Source organism: Alligator sinensis, unplaced genomic scaffold (genome assembly GCF_000455745.1).
Source record: "Alligator sinensis unplaced genomic scaffold, ASM45574v1 scaffold820_1, whole genome shotgun sequence".
NCBI classification, from domain to species: Eukaryota; Metazoa; Chordata; order Crocodylia; family Alligatoridae; genus Alligator; species Alligator sinensis.
Genome location: NW_005842428.1, coordinates 727,742 through 750,812, shown reverse-complemented (window position 1 = coordinate 750,812; position 23,071 = coordinate 727,742). Strand labels below are relative to the sequence as shown.

Genomic DNA, 23,071 nt, shown 5'->3' with positions numbered 1-23,071 from the left:
ACCATTATCCCATATACTGCATCCCTATGCTAAGCTCCACCCTATTGTACCCAAATTGTTTGTTATCATCAGACCCCACTATTTCCCTCAAACCCCAGAGTCCTACCCTGTCCCCTCACTGCCTCCATGAATACACTGCACCCTGCACAGACATCCCCATGATGCCCCAGCCCCCTGGCCACTCACACCACATTGAGCCCTCCTTTGCCCCTCTGAGCATTCAAATCTTTCTGTAGCCCCTCACATCCTGGGCCCCACTCACCCACAATCCCTCTTGCTCCTAACCCCTCCTTCACAGCCCATTTTAACTGCAGACACCCCGTCCTCAGCCCCATGCTCTACCTGCCCCTACATGCCTGAAACGACCCTACGTCACAGACCCAACCCTCCCCACAAAAGGTCCTTGGTGCCCATGACCTCCCCCATTCAGCCCTTCATGGTCCCTAGAAGCCCCTTTTCCTCAAAACCTCTGCCAAACTGTCCCCCCACCTCTCATGGCCCCCAACCATTGAGGCAGGTGGGGACAGAGCTGTAAGTATCCCCCTTACCCACTGCTCTCCACCTACAACATGCCTACAGTTGGCTTCCATTGCCTTCCACCCCCAACATGTGGAAGCAGACAGTTGGGGGAGGACTTGCTTCAGCTGCTAGCACAGGGGCGGGCAATTATTTCAGGCAGAGGGCCACTTACTGAGTTTTGGCAAACCATCGAGGGCCACATGACAGGCAGCCAGGGGCAGATAAATATGTTTTCTACATTTTTAGGGGTCCCATGGGCCAGATAGAGTGGCCTGGCAGGGCCCACGGTCTGCATTTTGCCCACCCCTGTGCTAGCAGCACCCCTATCTAGGGAAACCTACCCCTCAGCCGCCAGTTTTATGCCACCTTAGTTGGGCTGCTGATCCAACCTCCCTTACCCATTGTAATGAATAACCCAGAGAAGGGTCACTGTGGTAACTTGCTTCTTCACCTCAACTTTGCAACTCCCTCGTGCTTCCAACTGCTGTACCACTATACAACTGAGCCTGCTTTTAGCCCTGCCCCTCGCTGCCCTGTCCGATTTGTTGTGGGTTCAAATCCCCCAGGAACAAAGGCACCCAGTACAGGTTCCTGAGCAGCACACCTTCATTGGACATGCTGGGAGGTGAGCAAGAACAAATTTTCAGGACTAGGCAACAGAAAGGATGGTTGGGGGGAGGGGGGGAAAAAAAAAAAAAAGGCTAGTTTGATTGGAGGAAGATCAAAAGCTGTTAACACCTATGGAATAGAAAGATTAGCAGAAAAATCAAGTAGATATTAATGCTATGAAGTACGCCAACTCCTGCAACTATCCCCGAAATGCAGCTGTCCCCGCTGTTGGTTTGTTTTAAACAAAGTGAAGCAGCAATCAAGAGAGCAATGCAACTGTACCTCCAAATCTCCTGGATCTACTGCTAGACAAAGCACTGTTCCATGTACACCATGTGCTAAATACTTCTCTTGATTTGCAAGTGACACTCTTGCTAATACAATCCAGTATGCTGTTATTTGCAAAAAGTGAGCACACTTAGCTCATATTCAGTTCATAGTCTACTGTAACTCCCACACCCTCCTTGGCAGTCCTGTAGCCTAGCCAATTATTTCCTAGTTTGTTTTTATACATCCATTTCTCCTGTTCCAAGTGCAGGACTCATCACTGAATTTCATTTGACTGCAGACCGTTTTTCCAGTCATCTAGATCATTCTGGATCCTAGGCCTGCTCTCCAGAACACCTGCAAGTTAATCCAACTTGGTGTCATCTGCAGGTTTGCTAAGCATGCATTGAACCCCCATCATCCAAATCATTAATGAAGATGCTGAACAATACTAGATCCAGGAATTCCACTTGATACCTCCCTCCCAAATAAACATTGAGCCATTGTTGAGCACGATGATCCAATCAGTTGTGCATCCAATTTACAGTACTTCCACCTAGTTTGTACTTCCTTCACTTGTTCACAAGATTTCTTGTGAGAGAGAGTGCCATAAGCCTTGCCAAATTGAAGGTATATTGCATCTGCTGCTCTCCCCACAGCCACAGAGCCTGTCAGCTTATAGAAGAAAATCCCCCCCACCCCCACCCCTTCCCTCCCTCTTCCCCTTCCACCACAAACAGACCTACCAGCTGGAGGCAGCCCTCCACAATGCTGGGCTCTGCTCCTCACTGCCCGAGTGCTGTGCTGCAGCTGCACGCACACACTGACATTTAAATTGGCTAAATTATTGGCCCCATCAGGCTGATTTCCAATACAGCCAATTTTCTTTACATCAGCACTGATCCAATATTGGACTGATGTATCAGTGCACTTCTAAAAATTCTTACCCAGTTCCTTCAGTACCCCAGGGGACATCCCCTCTAGCCCTGCCAACTTGAAAACATCTAAGTAAACCCTAACCTGGGCTGTTTGCTCCCTTTCCTATCCTTGCTGTCAACTGCAGTTGTCATCTGGTAGCGGTCCCAACTTGTGAAGACTGAAGTGAAAAAGGCAATAAGTACTTCAGCCTTTTCTGCATTATCTTTAACTACATTGCATTCTACATTCTGTAAGGAACCATTGGTTTATCTGCTCTTCCTCTTACTTATGACATCTGTTTAACATCTTCATTCATGCTGTCCAAGTTTGCTGATGACACTAAGATGTGGGGCGAGGTGGACACACTTGAAGGGAGAGAGAGGCTGCAACTAGATTTAGACAGACTACAAAAGTGAGCAGATGAGAATAGGATGGGGTTCAACGTAGACAAATGCAGGGTGCTGCACCTTGGGAGAAGGAATCCACAGCATATATACAGGCTGGGGAGTTCTTCTCTTGAAAAGCACAGAGATGGAAAGGGATCTTGGAGTCATCATTGACTCCAAGATTAGCATTGGCAGCTCATGTTCGACCGCAGCCAGCAAGGCTAGCCCAATGCCAGACCGTAGCCAGCAAGGCCAGCCATACCTTGTCATGCATCCAAGGGTGCATCTCAAGCCAGTCCAGAGAAGTGATACTCCCCCCTCTCTATGTGACTTTGGTCAGACCGCAGTTGGAGTACTGTGTCCAGTACTGGGCGCCGCACTTCAAAAGGGATGTGGCCAGCCTCGAGAGGGTTCAGAGGAAGGCCACCCCCTTGGTGAGAGGGCAGCAGGACAGGCCCTACGAGGAGAGACCGAGGGATCTGAACCTGTTCAGCCTCAGCAAGAGGAGGCCAAGGGGGGACCTAGAAGCTGCTTACAAACTCATCAGGGGAAATCAACAGCAAATAGGTAGAGCCCTTTTCTCCCCAGCACCACCTGGGGTGACAAGGAACAGTGGTAATAAGCTGATGGAGAATAGGTTTAGGTTAGAGATCAGAAGGCAATATTTTACAGTTAGGGTGGTCAAAATCTGGAACCAACTTCCCAGGGAAGTGGTCCTCACCCCTACCTTGGGCAAATTCAAGAGGAGGTTGGATGATCACCTGTCTGGGGTCTTGTGAACCTAGCATTCATTCCTGCCTGTGGCAGGGGATCAGGCTAGATGATCTGTTCAGGTCCCTCCTGACCCTAGCTACTATGAAACTATGACATTTGTAGAACCACTTTTTATTGCCTTTTATGTTCTTTGCTGGTTGCATCTCAAGTCTTGCCTTGGCTATCCTCATTTTCTCCCCGAATGCCAGGCCACTCTTATAGTCTTCCCTAGTACTATGACCAAGTTTCCATTTTTTAGAGCAGTGGTGCTCAACCTTTTCCAGTGGGCTGGGTGGGCAGTGCCCAGTCTTTCCATGAGGTAGGCATGGCAGGCACCACCCTGCTGTTCAGAGGAGGGCAAGGGGCAGCCCAGCCCCAACCTGACCCTGTGGGAAAAGGAGGAGTGGCTCAGCACTGCGCGGAGGGAAGGGGGTGTGGCCCAACTCTACCTAGCTGCACAGGGATCTGACAGGGGATTGGTGGGGGAGTGGTCATATGAATTGGCAATGCTCCCTGCTGCCAAAATTATCTGATCCACAGGGAGCCCTGGAGGCAAGATGCGATAGCTCTGCAGGCTGCATTTGGCCTATGGGCCGGAGGTTGAACACCCTTGTCTTAGAGAATTCCTTTTAGAGTTTCAGGTCATAAGAGACTGTTTGGTCAGGTCAGCCTCCTGTTGCACTTCCCATTCTTCCATCACCTTGGGATAACTTGCTCCAGTGTCCATAAAAGAGCCTCAAAGTACAGTCAGCTCTCCTGGACTCCTTTGCATAGAATCAAAGAAAATTGAGGTTGGTAGGGACCTCAGCAAGTCATTTAAGCCAACCCCTGCTCAAAGCAGGACCATCACCAACTAGATCATCCCAGCCAAGGCTTTGTCTAGCCAGGTCTTAAAAAAAACTCCAAGGATGGAGATTACACAACCTCCCCCAGCCAAGGCTTTGTTTAGCCAGGTCTTAAAAAAAAAAAAAAAAAAAGAAAAGAAAAGAAAAAGAAACCAACCAACCAACCTACAAGGATGGATGTTCCACGACCTCTCAGGGTAGCCTGTTCCAGCGCTTTACTACTCTCCTAGTGAGAAAGTTTTTCCTAATATCTCACCCAGACTTCCCTTGCTACAACTTGAGACCATTGTTCCTTGTTCTGTCATCTGCCACCACTGAAAACAGTTTAGCTCCATCCTCTTTGGAATCCACCTTCAGATGTTGAAGGCTGCTATTAAATCTCTCCTCAGTCTTCTAGTTTCCTCACCCTCTTCTTCTCATAAATCATTGCCCCAGCCCTCTAACCATTTTTGTTGCCCTCTGCTGGATTCTCTCTGTCCACATCCTTTCAGTAGTGGAGGGCCCAAAACTGGACACAGTACTCCAGATCTGGCCTCACCTGAGCCAAATAGAGGGGAAAGGGGTTTTTTTTTTTTCTTTCTGTTTAGACTTGCTCCAGGAGATCCTGTGTACCAATTCCCTGAAATTGCTTAAGTCTGATTTTTGAAGTCCAGTATCTATATTGTTCTGTTCTCTTTCCTTCCTCCCCTTAGGACCTTGAACATGTTACTTTTCACCTTCACATTCATAACCAGTTATTTCCTGTTTGTTTTCAAGTAAAAAAAAAAAAAAAAAAAAAAAAAAAAAAGAAAGAGCATTCCCCTACTTGCCCTATCTACCATCTATATCAAAAAGTTATCCCCTAAACACACTTCAGGAATTTGCTGAACTGCTTATCCACAGCTGTGCTTCCCTCAGAAGATGCCCTGTTAATTAAAAGTTCCCCATGAGAACCAGGTCTTGCAATTTGGAAGTTTCCTGGTTTGGTGGCCTGTAGCAGATTCTTATCATAATATCCATCCAGCTGCTCTTCCATCTAATCTTTACCCAGATTCTTTCAACAGGCCTATGGCTCCTCTTTGTACTGCGCTACAGAACATGTGTGAATTGCCATGTATACACATACACAAGGGGCAGAAGTGGTGGGAAGGTGGGGGAGCTGTGGCTCCCCATGTTAAATGGAGCGGGGGGGGAAAAAAACAAAACACAAAAAACAACCCAAAACCCCCCCCCCCCCCCTTGGCTTGAGTAAATACAGTAGTATACAAACAACATTTCAGATATCTGGCTGTCCTATCTTTTCCCTGAGAACATTGCTAAGGGCTTCTGTTATTGCTTCCCCTTACTAAGTTCTTATCCAGGTCTCTTGGCTCTCTACTTACCACTGGGCTTTTGTCTCCAACACCTGGTGAAATTAGTCTAAAGCCTCCCCCACTGGATTAGCAAGCCTGTATGCAAAGACACCCTTCCCTCTCTTTGTCAAGTAGACTTTCCCACTCTGTCAATTAAAAGCTGGCACAGCATAGGTTCAAAAAAATTTAGGAGCAGAGACCAGGCACTATCCATGACAAGTCCCCCTCATCTCTCCCTCCAAAACCTATAGATATACTTACTAGAGATCATCTTTTCTTCTTAAAACAAGGCAGAAGACAGCTGTTGAAAAATGGCATTATAGAACAACAGTTATCTGTTTACATATAACACCAAGCAAAATGGGGCCTGCAATTCTGATAGTCTGAGTGTTACCATTACAATAAGCAAATAGTTAATAAAAGAAAGAAAATGAAGGAGGAAAGCCAAGGAAAAAAAATGCAAAAAACATAGGAAAAATGCAGTCAGAACTTACTAAATTAATTCAATCCTACAAAATGTTTTAACCTGTATAATGATTTTATATTAGAAGTGCTGAAAATGGAGAAGTCTTCAGATTTTCTGCAGCTGCAAGTTCTTGTTAACTAGAAGTTGCCAGAGGGACTGTTCTCCTAGTGGGCGTCCACAGCCCACTGTAGAAGCATGCATATTTTCTGCAAACAGCATTTTTTTTGCATTTACATTCCCACAGGAACAAAGGGCAACTCCACTTCTCTAGCACAATGGAATTCTCTTCCCTAAAGGGGAAGCTCATCTGTGCTGGAGACAGCTTTCTAAAGAGAGTCAGAACTTTTAGAACTGTGGTTCTCAATCTTTTTAGACTAAAGGCACCCCTTGTTACGCCCAAGGCAACACTTGGGAAAGCTCCAGCTCTCCATTTTCATTCCCTTTTGTTGCAAAGAATTAAGAAAGACTACACCAGATCAGAATCTTTTTAGTGATATGGATTCCTATTTGAAATCTCTGGGTTTCTATGTGCAAACATACTAACAGTGTATGGTATACCGCATCACCCTTGCAAGGATTTCAAGGCACCCCATGGTGCTGCAGCACCCTGGTTGAGAACTGATGTAGAATGAACTCATTACCTGAGGATTACCACAAACCTCACTATCTTTTACTCCAAGTACAGGAGGCATACCATTGACCATATGCATAGCAACATACACATTTCAAATATATACTCTTAAAAACAAAAGTTCAACCAACACAACAGAGCAAATATGCTAAAAATTCCCCCACCCCCCTTGGAGGTGATAAAAGAAAATGAACCACGAGTGATTAGATGTTCAGTATATATCTTAATGCCCTACTGGAAGGAAGGGTGTTTGTGCCCAAAAAGCTTGCAAAGAGCTTTTTCCCCCACCATCTATTTAGTTGGTCTAATAAAAGATATCACATCTACCCAAAAAACCTTGCCTGCCTATGTTCTACTGGAGAGAGCTCAGATTGCTACAGTGATAATTAGTGCAAAAACCAAGAGACAATAAGATTAGGCTATGGTTTCTCAAACTATGGTTCATTTACCTCTGGAGGCACATGGTAATCTTTTAGAGGATATACAAGAAGAAAGACTGGGAAAGTAGAAGAGAAGGGGAAACCAGAAGTGGAAGAGGGATAATCTGGTTTTCTGAGGAAAAGAGTACAGCCTGTTCTTGAAAACGTGAATTTCAGCCCTACCCTACACATCTCACCTGTATCCAGCTTCTCTAGTCGCCTTTCCTACACTGTCGGAGAGCAGCTTTTGATATATATCCTCTGTGAAATGTGATGCTGGTATTCAAGAATATTCTGTACTGGGTTTGGGGTTGGTTTTGTTTTGAAAATGATGTAATCTGTCCAGCTATACAGAAGTTACTGGATAGTTATGCATAAGTAGAAAAATACAACTTGATATATGTTGTCTACCTTAATAGGGACCTGCTTCTTTCCAACAAAAACATGACTGGTGAGATAGGCAGCTGCCCAAAACACTTTTGAGGACAATTACAGCATATGGCTTATTTCTAGACTTCAGCCCAAAGCTGCATACCTGTTTCACCAGTACTGAGAGCTAACAGATCAAAGGGTTATAAACAGTTAGATGACAGTCTCCAGATAAAATAAAAGACCAAGCTGCTTTTAAAAGAACTGTCCATGAAACAGGAGCAAAAAAACTGTTTTCTGAATTAAAAAGGGGGAAAAGACAGCTATCCAGAATTGTTTTAAAGACTTCTCTTCCATTTAAGTGCTTTTAAAGTGAGTATGTTGCTTTAAGAAGACTGTTTGGTTACTGTTTCTAGAAGTAAACAGAAATAAGTAATGAAAGGTGTCAGGCTCACTCACGCAATCACTTATAATAATTGGGAACTACAGCTCAATATCCACTCAAAGTGAGAAACTTTCAGGTCCACCAAGGAAAGAGGAGGATTTGCAACCTTAGACTGACATCTGTGCAAAGAGTAGTCTGGCTAACTCACAGTGATGGTGCTGAATTTAGCGATTATGTAGTCATTATTTATGAATGACAAATACAAAAAGCTCTAGAAAAGCCAATATGATACTTAGGACTTGAAAAGGGCAGGCTTGCCTCTTCTGTGTTCTAAACAGAGTAATAAATCTGGCTTTTAAAATTTCTTCTCCAAGGCATATTTCCATGTAATAGGATTTTGCAGAAAAACGGATATTTTCATATTACTAACTTACATGACTAGATCTTTTTCAACAGGAACATGAGAGTGTTTCTACTGTATGGGCCTCTATTCATTCTTTTATAGATTATGTAGTGTTTTTTAGGTTAAGGACTCCTCTTGTTGCTACGTGACTTATTCTATCCCTACTATATCGTTTATAACCAGCTATTACTGTACCTCATTAATAGACATAACTGAAATACAGGGTAGGGATACTTACTATCAAGGTCATCTCCCATTCTTATAGAGTCTAGTTCAACTAGTTTTGCTTTTTACTCTTATGTTGCTGGACCAATTGTTGCCAATTTAATTTTTGGCCATGTACTTCTCTCGCTTAAAACAAAACAACAAAAAACAACCCCCCCCCCCCCCCCCCCCCAAACAAAATAAAAACAACTTCATACCTTAGTCCTCACTAATTTATCTTCAACCACCTTCTCCTAGGTGGTAAAAACCTAATGCAGTTACCCCTTTTTTTCTTTAAAGAGCCAGCTTGCTTCTGAGAAATTATGGAAAACAGTTTCAGTGCAACCATTTTTAACATATAGGAAGACACACAGTCAAAATAAAAAGATTTACTTTGATATCAAATCAAAAGAAAATATATAGAACTTAATATGGTAGTCTTGGAGTGATTATTATAGTTTTGATGGTCTAGGAAATATATAAAAAGGCAAGGATTTTTGGGAGTGACATTATTTATTAAACCAGCTGCATGGCTGGGATAGATTTATACAAACTTTTGAATGCAGTGCATTCTTTTTCACCAACAGATACAGGTTACATGAAAAATGCCCCGCATTCAAAAGCTTGTCTAAGTCTATCCCAACCATGCAACTGGTCTAATAAACAATGTCACCCACAAAAATCCTGGCCCAAGACTTACTCTACTAGATTAGTAAAATGAAGTGAGACAAACTAGGCAACAACTCATTCCTAAATGACTTCTGAGCATCATGGGGATTCTGGGCACATTTAGTGCAGATTTTTACGTGGGACCTCGTTACACTTTACACCGTAAGCTGCATAAATGTTGATCAGTGTTGTGGTAGCTCAAACTTTGGGGCAGCCCCATGTTCAGGCCAGCAGGGGCCTGGAGGACTAAAAGGTAAGAATACATCCCCCTTCAACTCCAGGCTTTCCCTCTGCCCCTGGGACTACCCCGGTTCCCCCTCTGTCCCCCTTGCTTACTTGCGACTGCCCTGCCACCCACTGCTGCCGAGCTGCTACTCTTCTCTAGGCTGAGCTTAACCTGGATAGTAGTACCTGTGGGGACCAGGCAGGCAAGTTAATTCTTCCCTGCCTGCTCCCCAAGACAGACAGTACAGTAAACTGGGGGGAGAGAAGGTGGCTGTGGGGGCAAAGAGAGCAGTAAGCACGGATCTGGGATACTGGGGAAGGGCCCAATCGACCAGGTGAGAAGGAGAGGTAGGGCAGATGGGGTGTTTATACTAAAGATGCAGCCTAGACTAGAGTAGCTACACCTTAGTGTAACATGAGCTAAGCAACATGGACAATAGATAAACCTACTCTGCAGTGTAATAATTTAGAGCTGCCTAACAAGTGCCGAAAACTAGTTTCAGGTGTTAACATGCAAACAATCCAGGCTTTAAGAACTCCAGGAGCTGCCCAAAATTACCATGCAACAAGGCCCATACATTGTGAAGGGTTAAAAGTTTTTCTTGGAGGAGATTTAAAGTTCTAAATAAATTATTTTAATTTAACTGCATTAGCAATATCACTAATACTATTAAGTCTGCTACTAAGGAGTCCAGAAAATTTACTGCAAAGTTACAAATCAATTTTCACTGCAAAATATTCAGTAGCAGCAATAAGCAGATCATTAAAAGAACATGACAAGTCTAAGTATAAATTAGATCAGGCTAAGTCAGGGGTGTCAAACATATGGACTGTGGGCCAAATGCAATGGTTCCGTGGGCCACACTAGTACTCCAGTGGGCTACTAGGGGTGCACACCTTTGGCTCCAAACTGCTGCACATCTCTGGCACTGCAGACTGGCGAGAGCTCTGCGCTATCAGGCACGTGGCTGCGTTCAGGCAGCCGCACAGAGCCAAGAAAGAGCCACGGTCCAGTCACATCCTTGTCTGTGCCACTGCACACCCTCTGCTCCAGGTCCGTGTCACCAAATGCAGCTCTGCACAGCTGCATGCCCCAGCAGTGTTGATCAGCCCGAGCTCTGTGCTGCCACTCAGCCCTAGCTCCTTGCCAATGCAAACCCCTGATTCCACACTATCCAAATGCAGCTCTGTGCACCTGCATTAGGGTGCCCACCTTTTCAAAATGGAAAGGTGGAACACATGCCTACTTTTCCTCCCCCACCCCTAACCCCCTGAGTATGGCTGGAGTGGAGCCAAACGGAGCAAGGGCAAACGTAGGCTGCCTGCTGCAGGCTCGGGGCTCCCCACCCTGCTGCCTCTCCTGGGAGCCTCATGCTGGCCGCATGTCCCCTGCCCCCCCCAGCAGCAGGAGGCGGCAAAATTCTTTGCCACTGCTGTCGCCAGGTGGGGCAAGGGGCACCTTGCAATGGTGGCACAGCCAGTGCAGCGCTCCCAGTGGAAGGTAGCAGGGTAGGGAGCCCTGAGGCCACAGCAGGCAGCCCACAGCCGCCCCCACCCGGCATGCAAGTGTGGAGGGGCATGTCCCCTCTATGCCCCCCTGGGGAGCAAGCACAGCAGTGGGGAAATGCCCCCTCCCAGATGAGCTGCCTGTGGCTCCATCCCACTCCCTGCCCTGGGCCCCGTGCACTACCCTAGCTGGGCAGCGCCCCCAGCACCTGCCACACACTTCCTTCCTCACCGTGGGGGCCTCAATATGCCCCCTCCACTCCATAGTCTTACTTGCAAATCCACTTACTTGCTCTCCATGCTGTTTGGCTGTATTCCTGGCCACATGCATGTGGCACCCCCCCCCATCCCACTCCCAGCAGCTCCAAGCAGTCTGCAAGGGGAAACACTCTGCTTCCCGAACCTGGATCCCTGAAGGATACTGTGAATCCGAGACAAATGGTGTCCTAGAGTCATGCAGCCTGGGACCAGGACTTGATGTTCCCACTCCAGGACCGTCCTGCCCAATTATGGATTGGTGTTCATGCCCCCAGACCTCTGCTTCCTCCTGACGCAGCCTCAGAGATTCACTACAGAGGATCCTCCAGCACCAGGTTTGAAACCATGAGTTAAAAACAAACCGATGTACTCATCCAATACAGGAGGTGATAACACTGATAAATTTAAGAAATTTGCACCAAAGATTTCATTTATGCGATAAGTCTTTAAGCATACAGGTTCTTGCTTAGGCTCCATATTTCTTTTCAGCAATGCTAGCAAAAAGAAGCAAACCAAAGGTCACACTAGAAGCTCTTCTAAGACTTCTTTCTAACCTGGGGGGGCCGCTTTCTTCTGTGCTGAGCAGCTGCTGCCAGTGTGGCGCAGCACTGATGGGTGAGCCCAGAGCCAGCACGGGACCCAGGCTGGCAGCGGGGGTGGGTTACAAGCTGATGCCGAGTGTGGGAAAAGCAGCCCCATGCTGCAGCCACTCGCAGCCCACGTGGGACTGCCTGTGCCTGCTCAGAACAGCCCGATGCGGGTTGCAAGCGGCTGCAACAGGAAGCACCGGCCATGGGGTGGGGGAAGGGGCCACTTTTCCCCTGTGCTCAGCACCAGCTCCTTCCCTGCCGACGAGCAGGGGGTCAGTGTTGCACACTGCCCCCCGCCCTCCCCGCCTGTACCGTGAGCCTGAGGGGGGCACAGGAAGTGAGCGGGCATGGGAGTCAGTGGGAGCACAGGGCCTGCACTGGTGCCCCAAGGCCAGCACTAGTGGGGCCCAGAGCAGGGTGGCAGGAATACAGGGTCCCAGCCCCCCTCTCTCATTGCTGGTGCAGCCCAGCCTGGCTCCACAGACCCCTGCCAGGCTGCGCCCTGCTCTGGGCCCCACCGGTTCTGGCCCTGGGACATTGGTCCCAAGACAGTGACTAGGGGGTGGGGCACCTGTTAAGGGGAGGGGCTACCCATGCAGCCTGCAACAGCTTGCTAAAACTGGGTAAGCAGCCCCCCATGCAAAATAATTGCCCACCCCTAGGCTAGTCCAGGTGGTCTCAATCCCCAGCCAATGGGCGAAATCCAGCACCCAATGTCATGTCATCCAGCTTGTAAGGCTCCCCTTGGGTAGCCTTGTGGGCCAAGGCCCTGCATGTTAGATTGGGCCCCACACCACTATGTATACCTAGTCCCAGCAGACAGGGTCCAGTCCAGCCCACGGACTGACCTATGACACCTTATCTGACCTGTGGAGCCAAAAGATTGAGCACCACCAAATTAGTTCACAGCAACTGTTCACATGTATGCTTTTGTCCTACACTAATCAACAGCTACCCTCACTTGCGAGACTAATCCCCAGTAGCTTACCACTCAGGTGATGGAAGTGTAAGTGGTTACTGCAGAATAGCTCGTGCACTGTAAGCCTCTGCCCTCATTAACCTTGCAGTAGCCTGTTTAATGTGCCCATGCCCTCAGCTTACAAGAGTTTTATTACAGTAGTAAACAGGCTATTAAACTGCCTCCCTGCACATATGCAGTATAATACTACATTAATTAGAGCAGAATCATTAGACTCATGTCTTCATGAAGGCCGACTTAAATGTCCTTAACTACTGAATTCAAAATTTTCCCTCCTCAACTTCACGCTTCCTAAAAGACCAAATATTGACAACCGTACTTCTGACAGAGGTATCCTGGGTGTAATATCTTCCAGTCCCATTGGAGTTTCAACAGCAATCCTGAATCAGACTCTAAGTGAGTGGTCAACTACCAGTGTATCTTGATCCACTGGTAGATCCTGGAACCTCTTGGAGTCGATCTGAGCCTGGGGTGGGGGGGCTGAGTGCCTGTGTGCATGCACGCATTCGCCCCAGCCTAGCAGGTCAGTCCATGGGGGAAGGAAGGGACGGGGGCTAGATCGAGGCCCCCATGGTGATGGACAGTGCTGCAGCGGCAGGAGCAGGGGTAAGTTGAGTGGGGCCGTGGCAGAGTGGGACTTACCAGCTGGTGAGGAATGACCCCATATAATTTGTTCTCCCTCTGCCTCGATCTGTGCCCCACTTCCCTCTCCACAGACTTACCTGCTGGGGGAAGGGGGTGGTGGCATCACACAGTAGATCTTGGGTTGCTTTTAAATGCCAAAAGGTGATCTCCTACTTAAAAAAGGTTGGAGACCACTGCTCTAAGTCATACTCGTCCCTTGAGAAAGAAGTCTTCAGTCTCTAATGATGTTATTCAGGGGAAGGAAATTATTCTGGCTGGAGGGCCACTAAACAAGTTTTGGTGAGCTGTTGAGGGCTGCAAGGGTAGCCCTGCCCCTTGACAGGTCCCCTGCCCCCGGTCACCATCTTTGAACTGGAAGTCCTGCCCCCTAACCTTTGCCACTGGACTTCCCTCCCCTTGCTCCTAGGAAGTACTCCTTTTGGCAGGGGGGTTTGACATCTTGGAACTAGAGAATAACCAAATTATATTCTTAAAAAAAAAAAAAAAAAAAATTTTTTTTAAATCTAACAACATACTTTTTGAAATCAAATTAATGTATTTCTGTCCTGATTTATGTGCATCTGCGTAGCATACATAGACATGATTGCATTATAGGTTAAAATGAAGTCTTACATTGTATATTGTGGGGGGATATGGAGGGGTGTGGAGGTAAGGGTGGGGGGCACGTGCAGGTGGACAGGTGTGGGGGGAGGGGGGAGGTTAGCCAAGGGAGTTGTAGGTTCAGATGTATGGTCAGGTGTGCATGGAACCTTCCCTACAACACCCGCCCTCCCCCCCATCATTGCACACAGCTTTTGCCACCAGCAGCAACACTGGATGATGAGGCCAGGGCTCTCATGGCCCACAGCAACACCTGATTGTGCATGATTCTGGCAAGCCCCAGGACTGCATGTGGCTGGGCTGCAGGCAGGAAGAGGGGTGGAGCTGGCCTGGCTCCACAAAGCCTCTACCAGACTTGGCTCTGCACTCCTGCTGCCCCATCCTAGGCCCCCACTGGCTCTGGCCCTGGGGTACCGTCATGGGCCCTGAACTCCTGCCCACTCATTTGCTGCTACTTCCTCCCCCACCTGTTGCTGCCCTTCCCCCCCCCCCTCCCCCTCCCCTCCCTCCCCCACCTCCCGCCACTGCTCCCCGCCCTGCCCACCGCTCCAGCAGCATGTGGTTCCCAGCTGCATAGCCAGGACAGCAGAAGCCAGCCTGGGCCAGCCAGGCCCCTGCAGTTCTCCACTGGCTCCTGCTGTGCTGCGTGGTCCTGGCTATGCAGCCGGGCTGGGCTGGCTCCAGCGATCCTCCCCTCTCCTCCCCCATTCTTATCTCAGTTTCCACTCTCAGACAGAGGGAGGGAGGGGGGATAGCCCCATGGGTCGCCAGGCCTCTGTGCTAAGCAAAAGCTTCTGGTTGGGGCCCGAGGCAGGGCCAGGCAGGCCTTGGTGCTGCTGCTGACTCCTCCTGGGTTCTGCTGCTGCTGGCACCTTGTCATCTTTGACAGGCAGCCATGAGCAGATAATTCATTTTCTAAATATTTTAGGGGCCCCATGGGCCGATATAATGGCCAGGTGGGCTGGATCCGACCCACAGGCCATACATTGCCCACCCTGGGATACATTTATATTGCACAATACATCTCTGCATTGTACTGCATGAATAGCTAAGTCACATATTAAAGTCTACACTGCAGAAAGATTGTGCTATGTGAAGCCAGAATATGCAGAGCTAGCTCTGGAACTAGAATCAGTATAGTCAAATTAATGCAGCACTGGGACAGGCTAAAGCAGCAGAGTTCATTACCTCAACGTAGCATTATGCCAACATGTATGTCTTGCATTTGAAAGCTTGCCTAACTTTGTCCCAGCTATGCAGCTAGTCCAATAAAAAGATATCACTCTAAGAAATCCTTGCCTCTAACGTAAGTATCCTGGAACTGAAAACAATTTAGTTTGCGGAACTAGCCCAGGTATCTCTGTCTGGCACTAAGCTTTGCCACGTAGGCATGCCCTTAATCCAGTGATTCTGACCCTGGAGTGCTTTAAGATCCTTTCAAGAGTGCCATGGGGTGCAACACAAGGTTAGCAGTGTTAGGTGTGCAAGACACAACTCACAAGATAAACCCAGAATTTCAAATAGGAAGTCAGTTAGGAATTAGAAAAGATCAAAATGTGGCAGAATAATTTTGTGTTCTTTGCAACCAAAATATTGCTCTATTATTTTTCCGTAGTCAAAATACCAGTGAAAACTAAGAGCTGGTATTTTCTGAGAGGTGCCTTGAGACTAAAGGGTCAGGAACCACTGCCTTAATCTCTACTAATACAGAAAGAAAAAAACTGCCCCTCTAGCCCTGTCAGTGCTCCTTACAGTGCCCCTCTAGCCCTGTCAGTGCCCATCTTTCGTCTCTTACAAACGATCTCCTGCTTCCTTCTAGTTTGTTTTGCAGTTCCCGTTTTCCCTTCCCTTAGTCCAAACTAGTTTGGTTTCATGCCCCATTTGCATCCATTAGGTGCATTTCATTCAGTGGAATCAGTTTGTGGGGAACTTATCCTGGCTGCTAGAGAAGAAAGGCCAAGACAAATTATGTACTAGGTCATAATGTGAGAGGTAGACTTAAACAAGCTGCATATTTAACATACCAGAGTCTATCCATCACATATTTGGCTCCCTGAGTTTCCTACAAAATGAAAGGTTAAGGTATTCTGAAAAACTCCCCCGTTTAGCAAAGTTAAACACCTTCAACCTCCTCCCCTCTCTCCTAGGATAAAGCAATGATCTGGGAATCCCAAACAAGATTTAAGGAGTTCCAACACTGTACCATACCCAGCATCAGAGCGTGAGACAGATTGGCTCAATGGTCTCTCAAAATGCAGTTTGCAAGAAGACAGCAAACACAAACATTACAAGCAGGATCCCTGGACTGGTCTTGGTGCAATGCCATTTTTATTGACAGGTACAGATTTAAAAAAATAAATAAATAATTCTGATAACCTTTACGGATGACAGACTGATGGAACAGAATTATCTGAATTGCCCGACTAAATGGTCACAATCCAGCATGAAACAAAAAGTACAAGGTAAAGTATTTGGGAACACAGAATGCAAGGTATTCATAAATGATATTTTGGGAAGCAGCAATTCAGAAGGAATTAGGAGTTATCACTAGGGATCTGGGTTTTCTGTTTCCCACAGGAAAACATAAGGAAAAATGAAGATTCCCCCTGTTACCTGAGGAAAACATGGATTTATTTCTTTTAATGAACCCCCCCATAAATAATGGAGAAACCCACAGATTTTGCAAAGAGCTCTCCAAAGGATGGCAGAGCGCCAGCCTGCAAGGGGCTGGAGAGGGGGAAAAAAAAAAACAGGAGGAAGGCAGTCAGGCACGGGGTGACGTGCATGTATATGCACATGGCCATGTGCGACCCGGTGCTGCAGGGCACAGCAGGGCCACATGGGTAAAGCTACTTGCTGCTGCGAGGTACACGCTGCCCTGCTGAGCCGTCCCCTGCCTGTGTGGCAGCAGCGAGGGACACAACTCCACACTGCTGCTGCCACACATGCAGGAGATGCCCTGCCACAGCAGCGCAGAGCTCACAGTGGCAAAGAGCCTCCCTGCACATCCCTGTTCTGCCCCACAGCACCAGGTCTCACCCTGTGGAGACCCCAGGGGTAGGCAGCAGGACAAGGAACTCAAGCCCATGGTGGGCAGCCCACATCCACCCCCAGATCTGGGGGGGGTTTACAGGTCTCCCTTTGCCCCCTGGGAGTGCGCGCAGTGGTGGGGAGCCAGCCTCACTCTCTGCCCAAACCCACAGCAGGCAGAAAATCAGGCAGCTGCAGACTCAGGCCTCTGGCACCACAGCCCTAGCAGCTGGGCCCCCCCACCTCTGGCAGGGCATGGACCTGCGTTCTGTGAGAGCAGGAGGCATAGGGAGCTCTGTTTTCCCCATGTTACCCCCCCCATACCAAAATTTATAGGTATTTAGTTTATTATAATGATTCAGGCACTGATAGGCTTCCAAACTGTTTTAAAAATAATCAAGAAAGCCCTGGGTTTAAGTGATACCTCTATATACAGTGGCCTTTTGTTTTAAGTTACGGATTTTGGGGGTTTTAAATTAATCAAAAATTGTGAATTCTCCGATTTAAAAATAAATAAATAAATAAAAAAAAGTCAGGAGAATTAGCAATTTGTTATCAGGGAAAACCAGGATCCCTGGTCAGAGATAACTGCCTTAGCACCAGCTCTTAGTGCAAAATCCCATGGATAATGAGAGTCACAGGGTATGTAAAAGAAAGCTATTTAGATGGAATCAAAGATCACTTGTAACATCACTCTTAGAAACCTATGCTTAGTTCTGGCATTGAGACTTAGGAGTTCAAAAGGAGGAACAACAAAAGGGATCTAGGAACAGAGAAGTTCTTAGAGGGGTAGAGGGCCCTTATAATATAACATATAGAACTCAACGAGGAGGCTGAAAATTAAAAAAAAAAAAAAAAAAAAAAAAAAAAAACCAACAAAGCCAATATATACACATAAGGAGGTGCATGTTTTTCAATTTTGCAAGATATGGTATAATCAAAAAAACAAAACAAAAAAAAAAACCACTAGAGTCATTATTAGTCTCACAGAACAATGCAATCAAACCCTCAATAGCTTGCCAGGGAGGTCATGAAATTACCACTACTATTTAACCCTAATGTTCTGTATCTAAAAATACAGTACAGGTTTTCCACTCTTTATGCAGGTTCTGTATATGGAAATTTGCTCTTCTGCGATGACCCTTTTATACCCAAAATTTGTTATACACAAGGTAACAACACCTTAAGGTTATACACACTCTTAAGTGATCGGCAGCAGGTAAGTCTGTGGGGAAAGAGAAAAAGGCTGTGGGCCAGGGGGCAGAGGCCCCAGTGGCGAGGGAGGGGGTCTATAGGGGGCCTGCAGCCAGTCCAAAATTTGCTGTGGGTCCCCCAGTCCCTCTCCCAGCACCGCCACTGCCTGCCCAAAGTGCAGCATGACCCAGCCCCCTGCCAGGAAGAGCCCAGCACTGCCCCGGCTCCAGCAGACTTACCTGGTGCTAATGCAGTCGGGGTCTTGGAATGTATCCCTATTTGTTACCTTGTAAAGTGGGTTCCCTTTATGCAAATTCAAGTTACGCGCAGTTTTTCAGGAATGCATCCACCACATATAGCAAGGGAAACCAGTATTGCCCTGTGTAAACTAGAGAAGTTTACTTATCATAGTCCTAAATCATACTAGAGCAGCAGTCAGCAATTATTTTTGGTTTTGGAGCACAGCGTGACTAGGATCAGGTCAGAAGCAGCTGAATGTGACCTAGGACCGAGCTGCAGCTAGCACTTCCCCACAGGGTAACACATGGGGCGAGTTCCTACAGCTGAAGTCCCCAGCTACCAAAACCCCCAAGCCTGCAGGCTGGATCAAATGACTGCAGGCTGCTGACCCTTATGATAGTCTTGTACTTTGCAAGATTGTTACAAAAGGATGGGCTCAACTGTTATTTTAGAAAGTGATTATAAAGTTATATTTTTACATTAGTTTCCCCCTTCCCCCCAAAAGCATTCAAAGAGAATGCATTTTTTCATTTTCAAAATTTTATCTGAAACACTAGTTCAGACCAACAAGATGTTGATAGTTATTTCTATATATTATATGTAAAATAAAAAGTTGAAAGATTGGCACAAGATTTCATGAACATTTAAGTTTTAAAAACATGCACAGCTTTATTGTAAAAAAGAAGGACATTTAACAAAGGAACTTCATTTGAAAGACTTCGCTCATCCCTCGAGTTTTCACCATGTTAGGCACTAGCAACCAGAACCTGCGATGCAACCACAGATTTTCATGTAATAATGTACTTGTAAGCATGTGCCTGACTTGAAGTACTTGGGTAGTTTCATGGAAATTGATGTAGCTGAAGAACGTGAGTGACAAGTTTGCATACCTGGCTTGGGAGTCTTACATACCAATGCAAACAGAGACAAGCGTCATACAGACATGGTCGAGTTGTGTGCAGAGGGCACAAGAATTAAGCCTTCATGTACTCAATTTGCACCATAAACTGCACAAAATGAATACTGCATCCTCTTGTGAAGCATGGATTGGAACTCTGAAAGTAGCTACAAACATTCCTGAAAGGCTTCAGGCCTATACTGATTAAAATAATGAAAATTTGGAAGTGAAATCTAGTTTTGGCTTCTAACCCAGAAACTGGGTTGCCAAAAACGTATTTTAGCCACATTTCAATTCTTTCTTTATTCTGCAGTTGAATGCTAGAAATTAAACGCACGTGCTATATTCTTTTTGTTACACTAAAACAAGTGATGTTGCGTAGTTTACAGAAACAACTGTAAACAGAAGCCATCATCAATGGTACATGTATTAAATGGGGGATAGGAGCAGCATTGGTACATTGCAACAGAGATCTGTTAAAATGAACCCAAGAGCTAGCTTCTTGCAAAACAAATCTGGAAGATGATATTAAGAGCAGGTTAGTTAAATATAGACTAGGACTACTGCAAACACCAGAGGGGAACAAATGCAAGAGATGAAGAGAAAGTTGAAGTCTAGACAGGAAATACAGAGAGATAAAACTTGGAAAGTTGCAGAAATAGCAGAGATGGAGAAAAATAATCCAACACACACATGTTCACAACAGGAGGTAGACACTTAAAACAGTAAAGCTGAACAATACCTTTGCTTAATACGGGTAAGCACTGTTGTCTGTGAAGTTTAACCATGGGATACTAGAGGGTTTGTTTCCACTGCAACTCTAGCACTGGGAATTGTACCTTTAAGTGGGTTAGCTTCCTAAACAAGTCACGGAAGAGACAATACATACTTAAAGCAGCAGCAATTGAAATGACATCCTAACAAGAACAAAGACCTGGCCCCCCAGCCCCCAAGCATCTTCAGCCCATTATTCAAACTCACATGGAACAAGGAGCAAGAGATTAAAACACGAGTAGAAGTCCCACAGCTGAAACACCATGGGCATATGGAAGGACTTCACAAGGCACTTGTCTGTATCCATAAGCAATGGTGCCAGTGAAAAGACAGACAACTATAAGGTGCCTTATCTGACAACACCACCACCACCGCATTCTGATTAACTAGCTTTAACAATTTACAGTCAACTCAGGCGGAAGAGTCTGAACTCGGACTGCAATAGAAAGATGCAGTTAATAAACTCCATATAAAAATTAAACACAAGATGTTTTTAAGCAGAACATATAAAAGTGAAACTAAGCATGTGCGACTGATCTTATCAGCATAAGTGCAGCTGAGGCACTAAACAGTCCCTGACAAGGGAGCAGATTATGACTGGAACCCAGCATAAAATTCTCAGAGAGGGCGAAAGACTGCTGGCAGACTCAGATCAATAGTAGACAAGAACATAAGAATTTGCCAAGCCAAAGTTAGGAATAAGGGGAGTAGACAGTGTTCCAACATTATAGGCATAATTGAGAATCCAAAAATACCATTGAGACCAGTGGCAAAAAGACATGCTGAGCTTCAAGCCAGAATCCAGAAAGCAAAACACAAAGAGCTGCACATACTCTGACAGTGAGGACAACGCTCATCATATGGCAAAAGACGCAAGAAATGCAAAGAATTGCACAACTTTGCAAGGACTAGAGGGCATGCACTGCGGACAAAGGATGGTGGTAGCATCGTTAGCGCGGATGACTTTTTTCCACTGCAGCAGAAGACATCAACCTGAAAGTAAAATGAAACACTTGTTATTAATTTTAATTGGACATTGGTACAGAAACTTATATGTTGACAGAAAGTGCTGCTGACATTAGAAGTAATGCCATAAGTAGAGTAGAAAAATAAGTAAACTGCAGGGCTTACAGAGGTGAACTCATCCTCATTATAGCAAAATAAGAACTAGATTTATGGGCAAAGAAGAAAAAAGAAAAATCTGTTACAGCAACAGAGGAAGAGAAGCCAGTTAATGGTTAATATAAAACAAAAAAGTCGCGATCACGTTCTCACTGAGAAAGTGCATGCATTACAGAGGCAAGAGCACCCAGTGGTATGGAAAAAGGTTAAAAGCATCTTCCAAGGGACAGAGATGTTCTTAGAGTACAGAAACGAGCTGAAAGATCCGAGTTTCTTCTGCCATACAGAAGACACTAAAACAGGCTGAGTAAGTTCACTGCTGTGGGTACACCCCACTGTTATTGTAGAAAGGGACCGAAGCCTCAGCTTATGTAGAACTCCTTGCTTCCCTCTCCAAATTCAAATATTTAATATTTGATAGGAATGTCCTCCCTTTCTTTAATACTGTATTTCTTCTATTCTGGACTAACAGACAACGGAGGGATGCAGTGCTCTCTGGAAATATAGAAATGCGTGTCTTGCCTCACTGACGGAGATTGCGGAAAGATGTCCAGTGGTGACAGGATGCAAATTTTACTGAAGAGTTGAAGAGGCCCCAGTCTTGAAGTAGTCTGTGAACAACTTAATTCTATGCTTATATACTGTGAGTATCTCTAGAGAAGACTACTGACACCATCCTTTTACAGCAGCAGGGAAAACTGGAGATTAACAGCTTAGTCATCACATGGACTAGCAACAACTATCAATATGCTCAAAAAGAGCACCTGGATCTAAATAAAGTTGCAAGTCTTTATAAATGGAAGGCTAATTTTAACCAAAACCAAACAGAAACAGGCTAACATCATTGCTAGAAAGGGCCCTTGTAATTTTATTAAACAAGAAAAATATTTCATTTGCAAATCATACCAGCCTAGGAGAGACCTGCTGGCTGCAGACTCTCTAGAAAAATCTAACAGAAATGCAGCAGGACACAGAGTCCAGAGCAAGACAACACAGGCCAGACTCAGAGGCCTAGGAGTGCCCAGAAGTTCAGCTCTGTAAGAAGGATTCACAAACCCAAGCTAGGCACCTAATTTTACCACAGAAGTGGAGAGAAAGACGCCTAGAGTTGGGATTCATAACATCCTAGGATGTCAGGACATGTCAGGTGTACTCTCAGGACACTTACTGGATTACAGGGACTTGGGTCCCAGGCATACTCAGTTTGTGAATCCAAGAAATCTTAGGCATGAGACAGGTACCTAAACACTCAATTCAACTCAAGATGGCACCAGCTTTAGGCATGGATAGCAGCAGAACTTTGAGTGCTTAAGTTTTAATCAGTAAAATTACTTGGGAACCTAAATGGCTCAACAGCATTCTGTGGACTTAGGTGCCCACAACCTTTTTCAATCTGGCTGTGTGCTTCTGATTTAACAGTCTGTACTCAGTGTGAACTGTTATTGCTAATGGAGCAGTTCAGAATTAGAACCCATAGGAAGGCATGTCCCCCTATACTCAAACAATACTAATTCAGAGGCAAACTCTCATAAAGACTCTAGGATGGTTCTGCCATGTGTTACACAAACGCTAAACAACCTTCATGAATACTGTTAACACTGAAAAACCTAAAAGAAGGGCTAAAGGTGTTCATTTAAGGATAGTATACAAACATTGGGAAGCTACCAAGACTTGTTGTCCTGTATCTTGGTATAGACAAGAGTCCACGTTTATAGCACAGGGGTCTAAACACAGGTCTCGCAAACATGGAAAGATGTACACCGACTGGAAATTAAAAAGAGTTACGCAAGCACCAAGGTTCCCTCTAAGGTGTGCGCAACTAAAAGTGTGGCTGTG

At 45.9% G+C, this 23,071-nt stretch overlaps 1 protein-coding gene across 2 annotated transcripts in view; it reads right to left on the bottom strand.

Annotated features, from left to right (window-relative positions):
* FNDC3A (fibronectin type III domain containing 3A) overlaps window positions 1-22,738 on the bottom strand; it is a 215,434-nt gene extending 192,696 nt beyond the window's left edge. Inside the window, exon 1 of one of the 2 annotated variants that reach the window (XM_025211750.1) lies at window positions 20,082-22,738. The gene's annotated coding sequence lies outside the window, so the exon portion shown is untranslated. The remainder of the gene's footprint in view (window positions 1-20,081) is intronic. The other variant, XM_014522982.2, reaches the window with a different exon arrangement.
* Window positions 22,739-23,071: the final 333 nt, after the last annotated feature.